This window comes from Dipodomys ordii, unplaced genomic scaffold (assembly GCF_000151885.1).
Source record: "Dipodomys ordii isolate 6190 unplaced genomic scaffold, Dord_2.0 Scaffold17, whole genome shotgun sequence".
NCBI lineage: Eukaryota > Metazoa > Chordata > Mammalia > Rodentia > Heteromyidae > Dipodomys > Dipodomys ordii.
Genome location: NW_012267233.1, coordinates 4,178,566 through 4,193,617, shown reverse-complemented (window position 1 = coordinate 4,193,617; position 15,052 = coordinate 4,178,566). Strand labels below are relative to the sequence as shown.

General features: G+C 39.1%; 1 protein-coding gene across 1 annotated transcript in view; it reads right to left on the bottom strand.

Moving 5' to 3' along the window:
* Positions 1 to 15,052, bottom strand: part of Sybu (syntabulin (syntaxin-interacting)) — a 105,211-nt gene that overhangs the window by 64,605 nt on the left and 25,554 nt on the right. The window lies entirely within an intron of this gene.

The window sequence follows — 15,052 nt, the reverse complement described above, 5'->3', positions numbered from 1 at the left end:
AAAAAAAAAAAAAAAAAAAAAAAAACCAGGGCTAATGTACCAAAGTTCCTAAGCTTGTGCTTAGACCTCTCAGAGTCCTGGATTCCATCCCAAGCCTCAAAAATGTTTTGAGTGAATGAATGAGTAAATGAACGAACAAATTAATGAAAATAAAATAGGAATCTATCCAGAAAGATAAGCCCATAGATGGCCATTTCCAGAATAATCTAAAATTTCTTTTTTTTATATTATCTTTAAAGTTAGCAGTGGGTTCTAAAAATAATTTCTCATGGAGAACTTCCCAGAGTGTATATTCTGTGGCTTGACAGTTTCTGTAATTAGAATAACTTTAGTTTTTGTTTTTCTGAAATAATTTGTGAGTAATTTAGAAAAATTCAAATTTTTTTGAATTTTAGAGTTACGGGATATCAGTTGGAGTAAGTCAGTCCTAGGTGTGCGTTTGTACCCAGATGAGCAGCCAGCCTTTACAGTAGCCAGTGCTGCCAATTTTTCGATCTAAAGACCCTGTGAAAATCTGATTTAAGATGTATATACCTGTTCCAGAATAATTAATATGTGCTCCTATACCCAAAATTATACATGAAATTCCAGAGGCTAACAGAGCCCCTAAATCCCAGACCATAATGAATCCCAAGTTAAGAACTATGCAAGTTTCCTCCTCAATTTTGATTATTGGCTAACAACTTCACAAATGGGTAATTTAGGGGCTGGAAGCATAGTTCAGATAGAGCACTAACCAGTGAGCAAAAGCATCAGATACCGAGTTTGAGTCCCAGTCTTGGACAAAAAAAAGTGAGGGGGTAGGATAATTTGATGTTACACTTATTAAAATATTAGTGATCTTAGTTGGGTGCCAGTGGTTCATTCTTCTAATTACTCATGAGACTGAGATCTGGAAATCACAATGCAAGGCCAATACTAGTCAGAAAAGTTTACCAGACTCCATTTTCCAAACAACCAGCAAAAGCTGAGCTACAGACATGACTCAACTGGTTGGGCACTAGCCTAGCAAGTGGGAAACTCTTGAGTTCCGGCAAATCCCAGAAAAATAGTGATCTTCCAATAGAGTTTTCATTTGTTTTTGTTTTGTTTTATTCTGGTCGTAGGGCTTAAACTCGGGGCCTGGGTGTTTTCCCTGAGCTTTTTCCAGTCATGGCCCACACTCCGCCACAGCTTTACTTCTGGCTCTTTGGTGGTTCATTGGAAATAAGAGTGTTATAGAATTTCCTGCCTGGTCTAGCGTTGAACTTTGATACTCAAATCTCAGTCTCCTGGACAGCTAGAATTACAGGCCTGAGCCACCAAGGCCCAGCTTCATTTTTCTTAGTAAAAACTTTCTCAAGTATACTCCTATAACCTTAATAAACTTTCTTACTTTGTGTTTATGGTACAGATCTCTAAAACTTTTCAGTTTCTCATTATGGTGTGTGTGTGTGTGTGTGTGTGTGTGTGTGTGTGTGTGTGTGTGTACCGCTCCTGGGGTCTGAAAGCCAAGTTCAAGCCAGCACGCCACAGCCTCCAGGCTGAGGGCCTTCATGCTTAAGGTCTTGACCCCTGTGAACTTCAAGTTTCTCCTGGGTGAAGTGGGGGGAAATGATCATACCCACCTCGAGGGTAGCTGAGGATTAGATGAGGGAAAGCAAACAGCTGTACCCAGCAGATTGAGAGCTTTCCAAAGGATGGTTAGGTCAGGTCCACGTGGTCGGGTGTTGGCTGATGCCTTTTATGTGACAGGCAGAAAAAGCATTTATGATGTAGATAAATTTGCCCAAAGAAAAAAAAGGCCCTTAAAAAGCCTGTCCAATTGAGGGTGTAGATTTACCCCATTGATTGAAGGATCCCTTTTGATTGACTTAACAATCTTTTCTTCTAGTAATGCAGTTCAAAATGTAAAATAACTTACAAATTCTTTTATTCTCATTAGCAGTGTGGGCAGCAAACAGTCTGATCCCTACCACCCCTTTCTCTGTGTCTCAATCCCAACCTTGGAACATGGAGTGAGTCCAGCCAGAGAGATCCTAAACCTACAGGATTAGCAGAATCAATTTGCTCTCTGCCTGTAATTCCATAAATCTTCCTCTCTTTTCAGTCTCATCAGCTGTCTTTAGCGGTAAGACTAGAAATTTTAGGATTGTTTACTTGGGGGGAGGATGATTAATTCATCCTTTGTACATCCAAATCTGTTTCAATTATGGATCTCATGAAAATGATGATCCAAGATGATAGCATAATAGACTGTATTATTTCAAAATTATGTGCCAGGAGCTAGGCTTTGGTGGATCCAGTCTTTAATCCTAGCTACTCAGGAAATATGAAGGAAATATGAGGATCAAGCCTCAAAGCCAGCCAGGGAAGGAAAGCTTGTGATACACTTATCTCCACTAAACTGTCCAAAAAAACCCAAACAAACCCCAAAACAACAAGCAAAACAAACAAACAAGACCAGAAGTAGAACTGTGGCTGAAGTGGGAGAGTTAGCCTTGACCAAAAAAGCTCAGGGACAGTGCCCATGGCTTGAGTTCACACACACACACACACACACACACACACACACACCACATACACACAATTATGTGCTTGTGTCCTCACAGGGCAAGATAGGTATGAATTATTAAGGTAAAAAAAATGTCCAGTCAGGGGACCAAGTGGCAGAAATACTGCATTAAGTTGTCAAAGTCAGACCCTCAGGCTCCTTCCTGACATCTTTTCTGTTCTACCTCTTTTCTCTACCTCATCTCTCTCTTTCCATCATCCAAAACATGCCTGTACTGTGATCTTCATGCTAACTTGACAATAAAAACTTGAATCTGATCTCTTGTCCACTGTCCATCTCCATCATCTTCATCTAGAAGTCAAACTGTGATCATCCTAGATTATTTCAATAATGGTCTAACTAAAGTGGTCCTACTTCCAATCTTACCTCTCATTCTTTCTTCCAATTATTTTTTTTCCACAAGACTTATGGAAGGCCAAATAAAGTCCCATTTCTCCACTCAAACACTAATCTGTTGTCCTCTGGGTAATATCTATCCTCCTTAATGTAGCATCAAGGCCTTTAATGATTTGGATGCTCTGTTTACCTGTCCATTTTCATTTCCTCTCTACTTCTCTATAAATACTCCTTCCTCTCCCCAGCTCCTCCTCCCTCTCCCACTGGTCTTCCTCCACACATAAATGCCAAGTGGCTGAAGCTATAACCCTTCTGCTCCTCGTTTGATTCACATTCTTTCCGTCTAGACTAGACTGCTGCCCAAGCTTGTCCCATTGGTTAGAGTGTTTCTTCCAGTCATTCCACCCTTCTTCTCAACTCCTAAAAATGAGTTTTATTTCAGACAGCTCCTCCCAAGAAACCACCCCTACTTATAAGACACCTGTGTATGCCTCCCAGAGAGGTATCATGATCTTGATTTTAAGTAGGCCTAGCATGGTTCCTGCCATACAGTAGGCATCAATGTACAACTCTCAGAGGAATGACTGCATGAGCACTGATCCTCTGCAGAGGCCAGTGAGCACAGTATAAAGAACATAGATACAACTTGTGTTTAACAAATGCTCAGATACCAATAATGTCTTTGTATTTTGGAGATGGGGTGTGTGCCTAAAAAAAAAAATCCAACTTGTGTTCAGTGAAAGCTTTTACTGCAGAAGTGCAGGCTGTGAGAGGCTGTGCAGTAGCTCTGCCGTCACCATAGCAACCTTGCCGAGGGAAAGGCTGATGGTTTAGTGTTCAGACGTCTCTTAGCTCTGTACTTTTGGAACCCAAGCCTGTTTTTCTGCTGTTCTAAAAGGCAAGTTTTACAAATGATAATATCTCTGCTGCTTTTAATTTCATTCAAGTGTTTCTCATGTCATTAAGAGCAATGTCTTGTAACATCTGGGTTGCATCATCAAAGGGATATAATCCAATACAGTATAATGTGTTCATCTCTCATCTGCGTTACAATATTTTTATGCATAATTTTAATTCTCTAGTTAAATACCTACTGTCTTTTTATTCTAATTGTCTGGCTGTTCTTGAAAAATGAGTGTCTTGCTGGGTTATAGAGTCTATCAACTATTTAAAAGGCTTGAGCCCTTAAAGATAATAATTGACAAACATATCCAGACCCTGCAAGAAACAAGGGAGCCAGGGGATCATTATAGGTTTGGAGGAAAGAAATATCTTTATATAATTATGCCCTACATGTGGGATAAGTTATATGATTCTTTTTACAAAATTGGTAATTCTAGGATTCATATCTTTTCAGATGCCCCAAACTTTCTATTTTCAGAACTCTCTATGTACACATATGTACATATATATATATATATATATATATATATATAATCGTATAGAAGGCTTCTGAAATTTCTATGAGGTCTAAAAGTGGCTAATCCCTGAAGCCAGATGAGCAATAAAGGACAGGATTTTTATTGGCAACCTTCACCCCCCACAACTGGAAACTTCACAAAAAGACAATACAAATGCACTGAGGAAGTCTTTGTACCACACAACCGAAACACATCCTAGTCCTCTACATCCACCCATCCTCACATCTCACCTGCGTATGCTGGAGCTTTCTTGGACTCAGTCAGGGCTGACAAAGCACCATCTCCTAATCCTATCAGCTGTGCGAGCAAGCGCTGCCGTCTCTCTCAGTGACCCGATGTTGGGTGATCTGCACAGCAACAGGGAGCAGCTGACGTGCTTTACAACACGTCACGAAGAAAAGAAACTGCATTCTGGGGCATCCTGGGATTTTTTTTTTTGTGGTGGGGTGGAGACCCATATTTTTCTTACCAGGGAGAGAGCTGCCTGTTTTCACGTAAGAGCATGTGTGAGTGATCATCCCTCCTCTTATTGTATGTGTGTTATTGTTACTATGTGGTTAAGATATTTTGATGTTGCAAAACTGGTAATGAGTAGGATTATGCAAGATCACTCCCTGAGGAGAGGGCCAAGAGAGTATTTGGGGCAGAAAGAGGAGTGGGTAACCTGAGGCAGGGCGTCGTGAACATTCATTGGGTTCAGAGTGTGCCAATTATCTCCGCTCTGCAAATGAGTTTTTAGTCAGAGGCACTTCTCAGTGAAGAGCAGAAATGAAGAAAAAGTCCAAGTGGGGAAGATAGGTTGGGGCTCCGGGCCTTGAAGGATAGTGAGGGTATCTTTTTCTACTTGTCTGATTGGGAAGCAGACGGAAGGTAGTTTCCCAAAGCATGCTATCTGATGTTTGTGGCCTTTTATCCATTGGTGAGCACAGGGCAAGGAACTAGCCAAAACATAGGTGCAATGGTTGTATTAAATGAAATAGGAACACAGGTGGATCAAATAGGTAAAGCTTTGTCAGGGTGATAGATTAGCATGATTGCTAATTAAGGTCTCTGGACAGTGCAAGTGTGGGGCTTGCTGTTAGGCAGGAAAGACTGAGTCTTGCCATTTACCTAATGAAATGCTTAGGATGACTAGACAATCTGTTGGCCTCACAGAGCTATGGAAAAGGCAGAGGAAGTTATCGATGAGTTAGGCACAGAAGGCCTAAATCCACAAGTTTGAATTTAGGCCTTATTGAGAAGCATCTTTCTTCCTTGACAGATCTAGAGGTAAGAAAAGGGCAGTGGAAATTTGCCTACACCCAGCAGGCAAACTACCCTGAGAGATGAGGAGAGGAGGCCAGGACTCTTGTTAGATACAGCAGAAGCAAAGCCAGTACCTAAAGCTAAAATGTTCAGGAGTTCCTTTAGCATCCATAGCAGTTTAGGCTTAGAAAAGAGATTTATACTCTTATTTTGCCAGAAAGCAGACCTATAACTAGATTTGATCGACTTGAAAATGATCTGCTCTCCATCATGTATTCAGGACCATGATTTTATGCTAGTCCTCAAACCACGTTTTTGGCAAATACTCTTAGTTTTGTTTTTGTTTTGTATTTTATTTTGCTGCTAAAGATGGAGGGGGAGGGAGAGTGATTTTGAGATTGTCTATTCAAAGAACCAGAGCATTATAGCGAAGCAGAGAAAACGCTCCTTACAGACCAAGTGCTATAATGGCATCTACAGGAGCCCAGGAGACCAGTTGGGTTGCTGGGGGCTAAGAGGATGATGAATAAGGAGGCAGCAGGAAGGAGAGGGAGAGCAAGATGACTTTTGCAGCTGGAGTACCGAAGACAGCCATTATTGTTGTTGTTTGTGTGGAGGTGGGGTATGGAGACAGAGTCTTGCTGTGTGGAACAGGCTAACTTTGAACTTGTGATCCTCCTGTTAAGAACAGGTACTTTTTGAATTATGATTATTGTTATTATTATCCTTAAGTAGTTGTACAGTTGGGGGGGGTTCAATGGAACATGTCAGTCTGTGATTACAATACATCCAGGTCAATGTCATCTCTTTCATCCTCTCCCACATCTCTCCCAACCCCAACATCCTTTCAATTTACCTAGTTCCAATTTCACATATGTACAATGAATTATTATGGATGCATTCACCCATCCTGCTGAGGACAGTTCTAATTGCTGCTTTATTTTCACATCCTGGACCATTTCTGTGAACCATTTTCCTTTATTTGTGAAACCTTACTTCTCACTGAAAAACATACAAACAAACAGGCTTGCTGTGTCCTCCTGGCTCCTGGCTACTCCTCTATAGAAAACAATGTAGGAAAATAAATCTAAAATTTGGGAATCTGGCCTATGTTGTTTCATCTATGCGTCTTCTTTTGCTTAAAAAATAGTGCTTTAAAAATAACTTTAATACTCTTTTTTTTAAGGCTCTGAAATCACATCGTCAATATTTTGGAAAATAAAAAAAATCTCATTATTCATTGTCCTAACATCAATGACTCCATATTCATTCTGTTAATATTTTTGTGTATTTTCTTTCAGGCTTATTTACTGTACCTCAAAACAACACTGTTAACGTGAGAATAAAATTCTAAGTGACATGTGACATCTGAGGCCTCTTGGTGGCACCACCTCTGGCTCTTTCTATGATTGCGCTAGACTCAAATGTCCCCTGTTTGCCAACTCATTCTGTCTGTTCTCTGACAGAGATAGCCATCATATCATGTTGACAGATGCCTGGGGCTGTTACTGGAAGCTTGGAATATCCAGCAGGGCTTCCTGGGTCTATGGCCTTGATGGAGATTGAACAGTTCTGAAGTTTCAGAGTGAGGTTCTATTGGAGAATTAGCATAGCTAGGCCTGAAGAAGCAACCTCATCTCAGGGACTAGGAGAAAGGCACTCATGGTTCCTTTCTATTAAGAAGTCTAGCTATTGGGAATGCTAACCCAGAGGAGAGCAGGAAAGTGAGATGAGCATTGCAACTGTATGAAGAGATCTGTGATGAGAAAATGTAGTCAGATTAAACACTAAGCCTGCTTGCGGCTGGTAGATCTAGACATAAATTGCTCTTGCTTCTTCCTGACAGTACTACCTTAGTCAGGTTGTTTAACCCCTCCTGGACTCAGCATGTGGTAAGGGCAGGTTAGCCAAAAAGGAAGAAAGATCTCATTGTACCAGCTAATGTCTTTGGGCAAATGAAGATCTCTGAGCTTCATCTTCATACCTATAAAATGGGCTTAATAATAGTAGTTAGCTTATAATATGGTTATAAGGATTAGATAAGCCTCATATTTCTGCCTGGCATATGTTTAGAGCTTAATAAATATTCCTTCTCCTTCAGGGTCAAACTATTCCAACCATAATGTATGCCCCCTGTTTGTTTATGATTGTTTTCATTCTAAAGACTTTAATTTTCATTTCATTAAAGGAAACTATGTCTTCTCCCTATGACTTATGACAGATAAAGAAGGAAAGTGCATTTCTCATTAGAAAAAGATGTTGATAGGACTTTTCCTTCCACAGGTAAAATTTTTAAAAGTTATAGTAGATGGCATGACAAATGTGTAGACATCATTCATTCATTCATTCATTCATCCAATCATATATCAGTGTTTATTTTGCTCCTATTCTGAGCCACAGTCTTTTTCCTGTTTCAAGGTCTTAAGGGAAATGGTTTGTCAGTGTGTTGGTATCATGGTGATAGATCCTGAGGGCTTGCCAGTTTATAAATTAGGGTCTGAGGTTCCTAGGGCGAGGTTTGAAATGAATTTTGAAAGATGAAAAGGTTATTTTGCAGCATCAAGCACAAATATGTGGGGTTTAAATAAGTATTGGTTCATCAACAATACGGTTAAGACCACCATGTTGCACTGCCACCTATTGGTTCATTCGTGAACTTTCCTTTTCACTGGACAGTCACTTTAGTTTCCAATAACACAACTCTGCTTTTAAAATTGGAGATGATTTATTTTAAAGATCTTAAAAATGATAACATGTAAGTTGTAAAATGGGGGTTTATTGGGACATTTTCATACATTGTACACTCATCAACTGTCCTCATCCTTCTCCCCACTTCTAAAATAATCTTAACAGGTCTCATTGTTCCATTTTCAGATATACAAATAAAATTAAGTACCTCCATAATATTCAATCTCATTTCATTTGCCATCCTCCTCTAGCTGATACCCAGCCCACAGAATGTTTTTCAGTCCTATCATTCATTTTTTAGTATATCATAATTGTACCAAAGTGCTTATCATTGTATTTCAGAATTCTTATATGCAAGGCTTAATAGTGCCTTTATTCAACCTTTCTTAGCACTATTTCAGAAAAGATAAAAACAAAATGTAAGGCTACAAAGCTATTAACTGGATGCCAATGAGCAGAATAGCTATTATGTAGGTAGGTGTGAAGCGAGTGCTATTGTCAGTAGACTATGATCCCCAAATGCTTTGCTTCTGTTTTCCTGTAGAGTCCTTCAGAAAAGTTTTAGGTAGCATCTCTGCATTGCTGTGTCATTATATGTCGGTCTATCCATCCATCCATCCACCCATCCACCCACCCATCCATCCATCCATCCATCCATCCATCCATCCACCCATCCATCCATCTGTATAGCTGAGATTGTTTTGTGGATTAAATTGTCTAACACCCACAATAGGCCCATTGCAGTCCTGGTACAGACTTTGAATTCATCCACAGGTTTCTTGTCCTCCCTCCTTTTTCCTTCCCCTCCTCAATTTACAATGACCCTGAAGAGGATAAGCTATGATTCTATTTGAGCAAGACAATAACATGCATCTTCCTCCAAATAGCAGATTAATCCTTCTGGGGTTATAAATGTATTAAAATGGCCTCTGCCTTGTCAAATTTCTGGTCACTTAAAACATTAATAGACTTAAATTTTTAGCAGCTTTAGGTGTATAGAAAAAGTAAGAAGGAAAGTACAAAGAATTTTCCTATACCCTGCTCACCAATCTCTGTTTTAAAAATACCTTTGGAAACAATTCATTCCCCATTTACTTGATTTATTGTGTATAATGATACTCTACTTCTAAAGAAAGTGCTAGTAAGTGTTAATTAAATGGATCCACACCTTTACTTTCTCCTCCCCCTCCCCCCACCTTATCTTTCTGGCTCTTCTCCATCTTCCAACTTGTTGCATGTGCCTCCAAGGTTTTCTGTGTTTCAGTCAGTGGTGGATCCTGCATGCTGACTTTGAGGACTTTTTTGGAGATTCTCAACAGCACTGTCTTTCATCTGACCTGAGGGTCATTGCAGGAAGAACCTCACAGCCCGCTGACAGATGGTCCTGCTGCTCATTCTTTGTTACAGTGCTGGCCCCAAATTATTCTTCTACCTTCTCTAGTTAGTGTTCTCTGTTGTTTACCACAGGGTTTATTTAAGACTCTCTCACATTTGAAATCCATCCGCCTTCTGCCTCTCTCCTCACACAGTGCAGGTGCCCCCCTGGTGACAGATCAAACCAAAGATATGAGCACTCTTGTCACCATGCCTACAAATTCATGTGGCACTGTCCCATACTTCCTATTCCCTACCCCTTAGCATCATTCTCTGTTTTTATTTTTGTTTTTGTCCATCGTGGGGATTGAACTCTGGGTGTTGTCTCTCAGCTCTTCAGCTCAAGGCTAGTGCTCTACCACTTGAGCCACAGTCCACTTCTGATTTTCTGGTCGTTTATTGGAGATAAGAGTCTCATGGACTTTCCTGCCTGGGTTGGCTTTGAACCACATCCCTCAGAGCTCAGCCTCGTTAGTAGCTAGCATTACAGGCATGAGCCACCGGCGCCAGCTTAATTTTCTGTATTTTAAGGGAAATTACCAATTTAAAAAAATTTCCTTACCTATAAAGTTGAGTAATTTTACTACCTACCACAGTACCTAACATTTTGTCAGTACTGACGAGGTGAATGGATGCACATATAGCACTTGGAAGAATGCTGGAGTCTGTGGCTCCTGCCTGTAATCCTAGCTTCTCAGGAAGGTGATATCTAGATTGGAACCTAAGAATCTATCCTACCTCCTAATTATCTTTAGAATATGCTCATTTCTTTACTACTTCTTCCTGCTTGGATTTCTAATTTGGCCTCCAGACTTGTCTGTTTACTCCAGTTTTTAAACTGTAGGCAGAACCGCCTCTTTTAAAGTTCAGATCTGATCACAGCCTTCTCCCTACCCTACCTTCTCCAGCCACACCTGAAATCTTCCAATACTCTTTACTAACTAACCTCAAGGTAAAGTTCATAAACATGCATGGACGAACCCCCCCCCCGCCCCCCCACACACCCTGCTCTACTATGCCTTAAGTCCTCTTTAGGCTTTACAAATGTTCTTTCTTCCTACAACATTCCTTCCAGGTTCAGTCTTTACCACCACTAAGTGTCCAGTCCCTTTTTACTTTCAGAGTTATACTTTGGCTATCTGTAACTCTCTTCCCTTCAATTCCAGACTCTTTAAATTAGGTTTCCTTAGAATCAGAGAATTTACTCCTATATTGAGGATAAGGTAAGAGAGAATGTGGGGGTGGGAATGTGCCTTAGTGGTAGAGTGCTTGCCTAGCATGCTTGAACTCCTGGGTTCGATTCCTTAGTACCACATAAACAGAAAAAGCCAGAAGGGGTGCTGTGGCTTAAGTGGTAGAACAAAAGAAGCTCAAGGATAGTGCCCAGGCCCTGAGTTCAAGTGCCAGGAGTGACAAAATTAAAAATTAAAAAATTAAAAAAATACAAAAATAAAGGTGAAGAGAGAATGAATTCTGGCTTTACAAACACTTTCTTCTGGAACTACATGGGTGTACTGTGACAGAAGGGTAAAGTCATATTAAAGACATGAGAAAAGCTGTGTATGACTTTGTGTCTATAATATGTGTTGGACAACAATTCAAAATAATTTTGAAGTGACCAAATGACATAATGATCTCCAGCTTGATATAACTTGAAAAGCTTTTGACATAGAAACTACATATATTTATTTTATCTTCTCTTTTATAAAATATTAATTTTAGCTTCATTATCTTTAATAGATTCATTTCTCTTGAGAGAGAATTCAAAGAATACTGTTTGAAAAACTATTCCCATGATTCCTTATTACAGTTTTTCCTTCTGTTTTATCCTGACACATATTTTAGACTGTTAGTATTAAAAAAATTCCAGATAAGGATTTTTTTCCAAAAAGAAACTGAAATTTGTATTTTACTTGGAGAGTAACATTGCCGTATGTTTATTGTTTAAATAAACTTGGGATAATGCAGCATTTTCAAATGTATGTATGATTTAAGTAGCTCTATTTTGAAACTTGGGACAATAAATTATTATTCAAGCAGGAGAATGCTGGCAAACCTGGTACTATAAACCTGCTTTAAAAATACTTTGAGATTGGCCTTTTTCTTATTTTATTTTATTTTTATTGTGAAAATACTGTATAGAGGGGTTACAAGAGGAAGGTAATAAGTATATTTCTTATCAAGTATTGCTGCCTCCTCCCTTGTCTCCTCTTCCCATCCCTTCCCATCTCCCCCTCCTCCCGCCCCCACTCCATGCCAAAGTTGTAAAGTTCGTTTTTCAACATAACGTCTTGTACATCTCATTGTTGCAATGGATCCACCTGTATCCGTATTTAAACATTTTTTTCCCTTCCCCTCCACAAATTATACCAACATCAAATCCAGTGAAAACAACTTTTCTTTTTATGCTTGAAATACTAGATACTAAGTATATAAATGTGGGGTATTTAAGTTCAATGTGTGTGCAGTTCCCATAGTAAATACCTGGAAATTTTACACATAAGTTACTATTTTTCCTATCTGCCCTAATGTCATTGGTTCTCTTCTCAGCATTCTAAATTCAGAAATATTTTTATGGAAAGATTGTGATGTGTGCAATATGGCTAGGCAAGGTGGCATTCTTGGGGAAGACAGGTAGGAAGGTCATTGTCTGAGGCTGACACTTGGCAAAAGTGTGAGACCCTATCTGAAAATAAAAAACAAAGCCCTAAAGCCCAAAGGGATGAAATGATAGGGTTCTTGCAGGAGACAATGCTTTGGAGACCAAACTGTGGAGGATGGGGAACTGATACAGAATTAAGTATCTTTGATTTTGTGTGGGATGAAGCAAACAATAAATATATAATTTCCCTGATGTTCACCTAAGAATTGTCTTATTATACTTTGGCTATTCAAATCTCTTCCCTTCATTTCCAGACTCTTTGTAAATAAGTGATTTTATTGACTCAACTGATATAAACGGAATCCTTGTTATTTACCAAGAAGTCCAGTAAATATCGGGAGACTTGAAATAGTTTGCCTTGATTATGGAAATAGGTGATTTCTTATTTGATTTTGTTCCTTTTCACAATGGCTTAAGCAATGTTTGAACTGTAGTAGGGGCATAGAGTAAAAGGGTAAATAATGAACCTCACCAAACACTGAGCCATACTTTCATCCTTATGGCTATTTTAAAAATAAAATATTTTAATACATGAGCTATTTAATATTAATATAGAGATATCACTATTTCCAGCTCTAAATTATAGCATAAACCAAGAATAAGTACACATAAAAGCATAACAAAGGAACCCCATTTACTAATCCAGAAAAATAATTATTTTTTGTTATGAATGTGATCAAGTGAAAAATTACACATCTTGTTTTCCTCCTTAGCTGAATTCCTTGAATTTGTTGTTCAGACTGTGTTTCTATAAATATTAAAAAACTAAGTAGACAAACAATTCCCTAATGGTATGAAATAGGCTCATTTCTATTGCAGTTCTGCTATCACTGTGTACTATATGGTCACTTCTCTAAAAAAATATGGTGAGAAAGAATTTGCAGTGGAGGTTTAAGCATAAAATTCTATTTTGTTTAAACCAGGAGGAATATTTCCTTCAAAGCCAGGGTTTTCTGGTGGGGTTTTGCCTAAAGGAAACTTGCTTGTTGTAGTAAGCATTAGTAAGGAAGGCTGACAGCAGATCTGCAGCTCTGGCCTTCCTTGGAAATGTGTATTCAATATGTATGTCCTTGCTCACGCAATTCTATTCCCGTAATCTGACTTCATCCTTTCCACTGTTGCCATTGAAACTGGGAATGGCTGCAGAATACAAATCATATGATAAATATTTGGGAATTTGTCTTTGTATTTTTTCAGCACCACTGCCAAACTTCATGCCTAGAGAGCTGTGTGAGCCTTTTCAATCTGAAGCCTTTGAGCAATTCCATTCTCTTGCCAACTGGGAAGGCATGCACATGATTTAATTGTAGCAACTCTTCAGAGGGATTAATAAACATACCCGTTAAGATCTCTGTATCTTTTAAAGTCTTGTTTATTTGCTGATTATATGTTTATAACCCATGAATTTAAACACTGAGATGAATCTTTATATAGACCCTACAAATGTCATGCACGGATTTGAAAAGCTTTGGTATACATGGAGAATGCTTTCCTTTTTTTTTTTTTGGTGGTACTAGGGTTTGCACTCAGGGCCTTATACTTGCTAAGTAGGTTTTCTACCACTTAAGCCACTCTGCCAGCTCCTTCTTATGTTCCTTATTTTCTAGATAGGGTTTTGCTTTATACCTCAGCCACTCTGGACTGTAATGCTCTTATTCATGCTTTCCTTTGTTTCTGGGATGACAGATGTACAACACTGTGTCAGCCATTGTGATTCATCTATAGCTTGGGATGGGAGGAGTGCATCACCATGCCAAGGCACTGAGCAAGGTGCAGCCTCGTGTTTTGTGTCTTGGCTGACTATGAACGGAGTCCTCAATTCTACTATGTAGCTAGGATTAAAGCCTTGAGTCTTTTTGTCTGATCCTACTGGAAGATGCTGCCTTTACAGTAGACCATTAAATGCACTAGGTGTAGCCCTTTCTTAATCCTCTGGAGGGTACTACAGCACCTTTCATGAAGGGATGTGGCCAATAGCCAGTCTCTCTGTCACTCTGAAAGATGCCATTGGAGAGAGCAATTCTAATTTTTTCCCATGTATTGGGGACTGACTGCAGGGCTTCATGCTTTCTAGACAAGTAATATACCTTTTGAATCATACCTCCATTCATTTGCTTCTAATATTTTTCAGATAGAATCTAAGCCTTTGCTAAGATCCTTCTACCATAGACTCCTATGTATATGGGATTGTAAGTATAGACTCTCAGGCCTCACTTGCTTTTGAGATAGGGTCTTCATAACCATCGTCAAAGCTGGTCTTGAACTTCATAGATCTAATAACTCACTGATGAGTAGAAAGTGTACAATAAATTTTCGGCAGGCTAGCATCCTCAGGCAACTCCAGACTCTATTTGGCCTTGGACTTGGGATTTTTTTGTACCAATCATAGTTTTTGAAGCTGAAATACTAACAAAGGAAAGATATGAAGATAGGCTTTGCCTGTCCTATTTTTATTATGTAAAAATTCATTCCATCTGTTTTCTTTGCGATTGTTAAGCCTGCTTCTGCAAACTCCACTGTGGTTTTTAATTCACAAAGACCAAAAGGGATGATTCAATATAAGTTATTGAGAGATGTATGTTAGAAATGTATGTCAAAACTAGTGTTTTAAATGTGGTCATAGCTAGTAACATTCTAAACAATTGAGACACGACGTGGAAATTGAAAAAGACATTTCCACTTCAATCTCTGAAACTGTTTTTCAGTTTTTGAGATGAGGAGATAATACTATCTTGCCCAGATTCAGCTCAAACTCACCATCCTGTCTCAGCC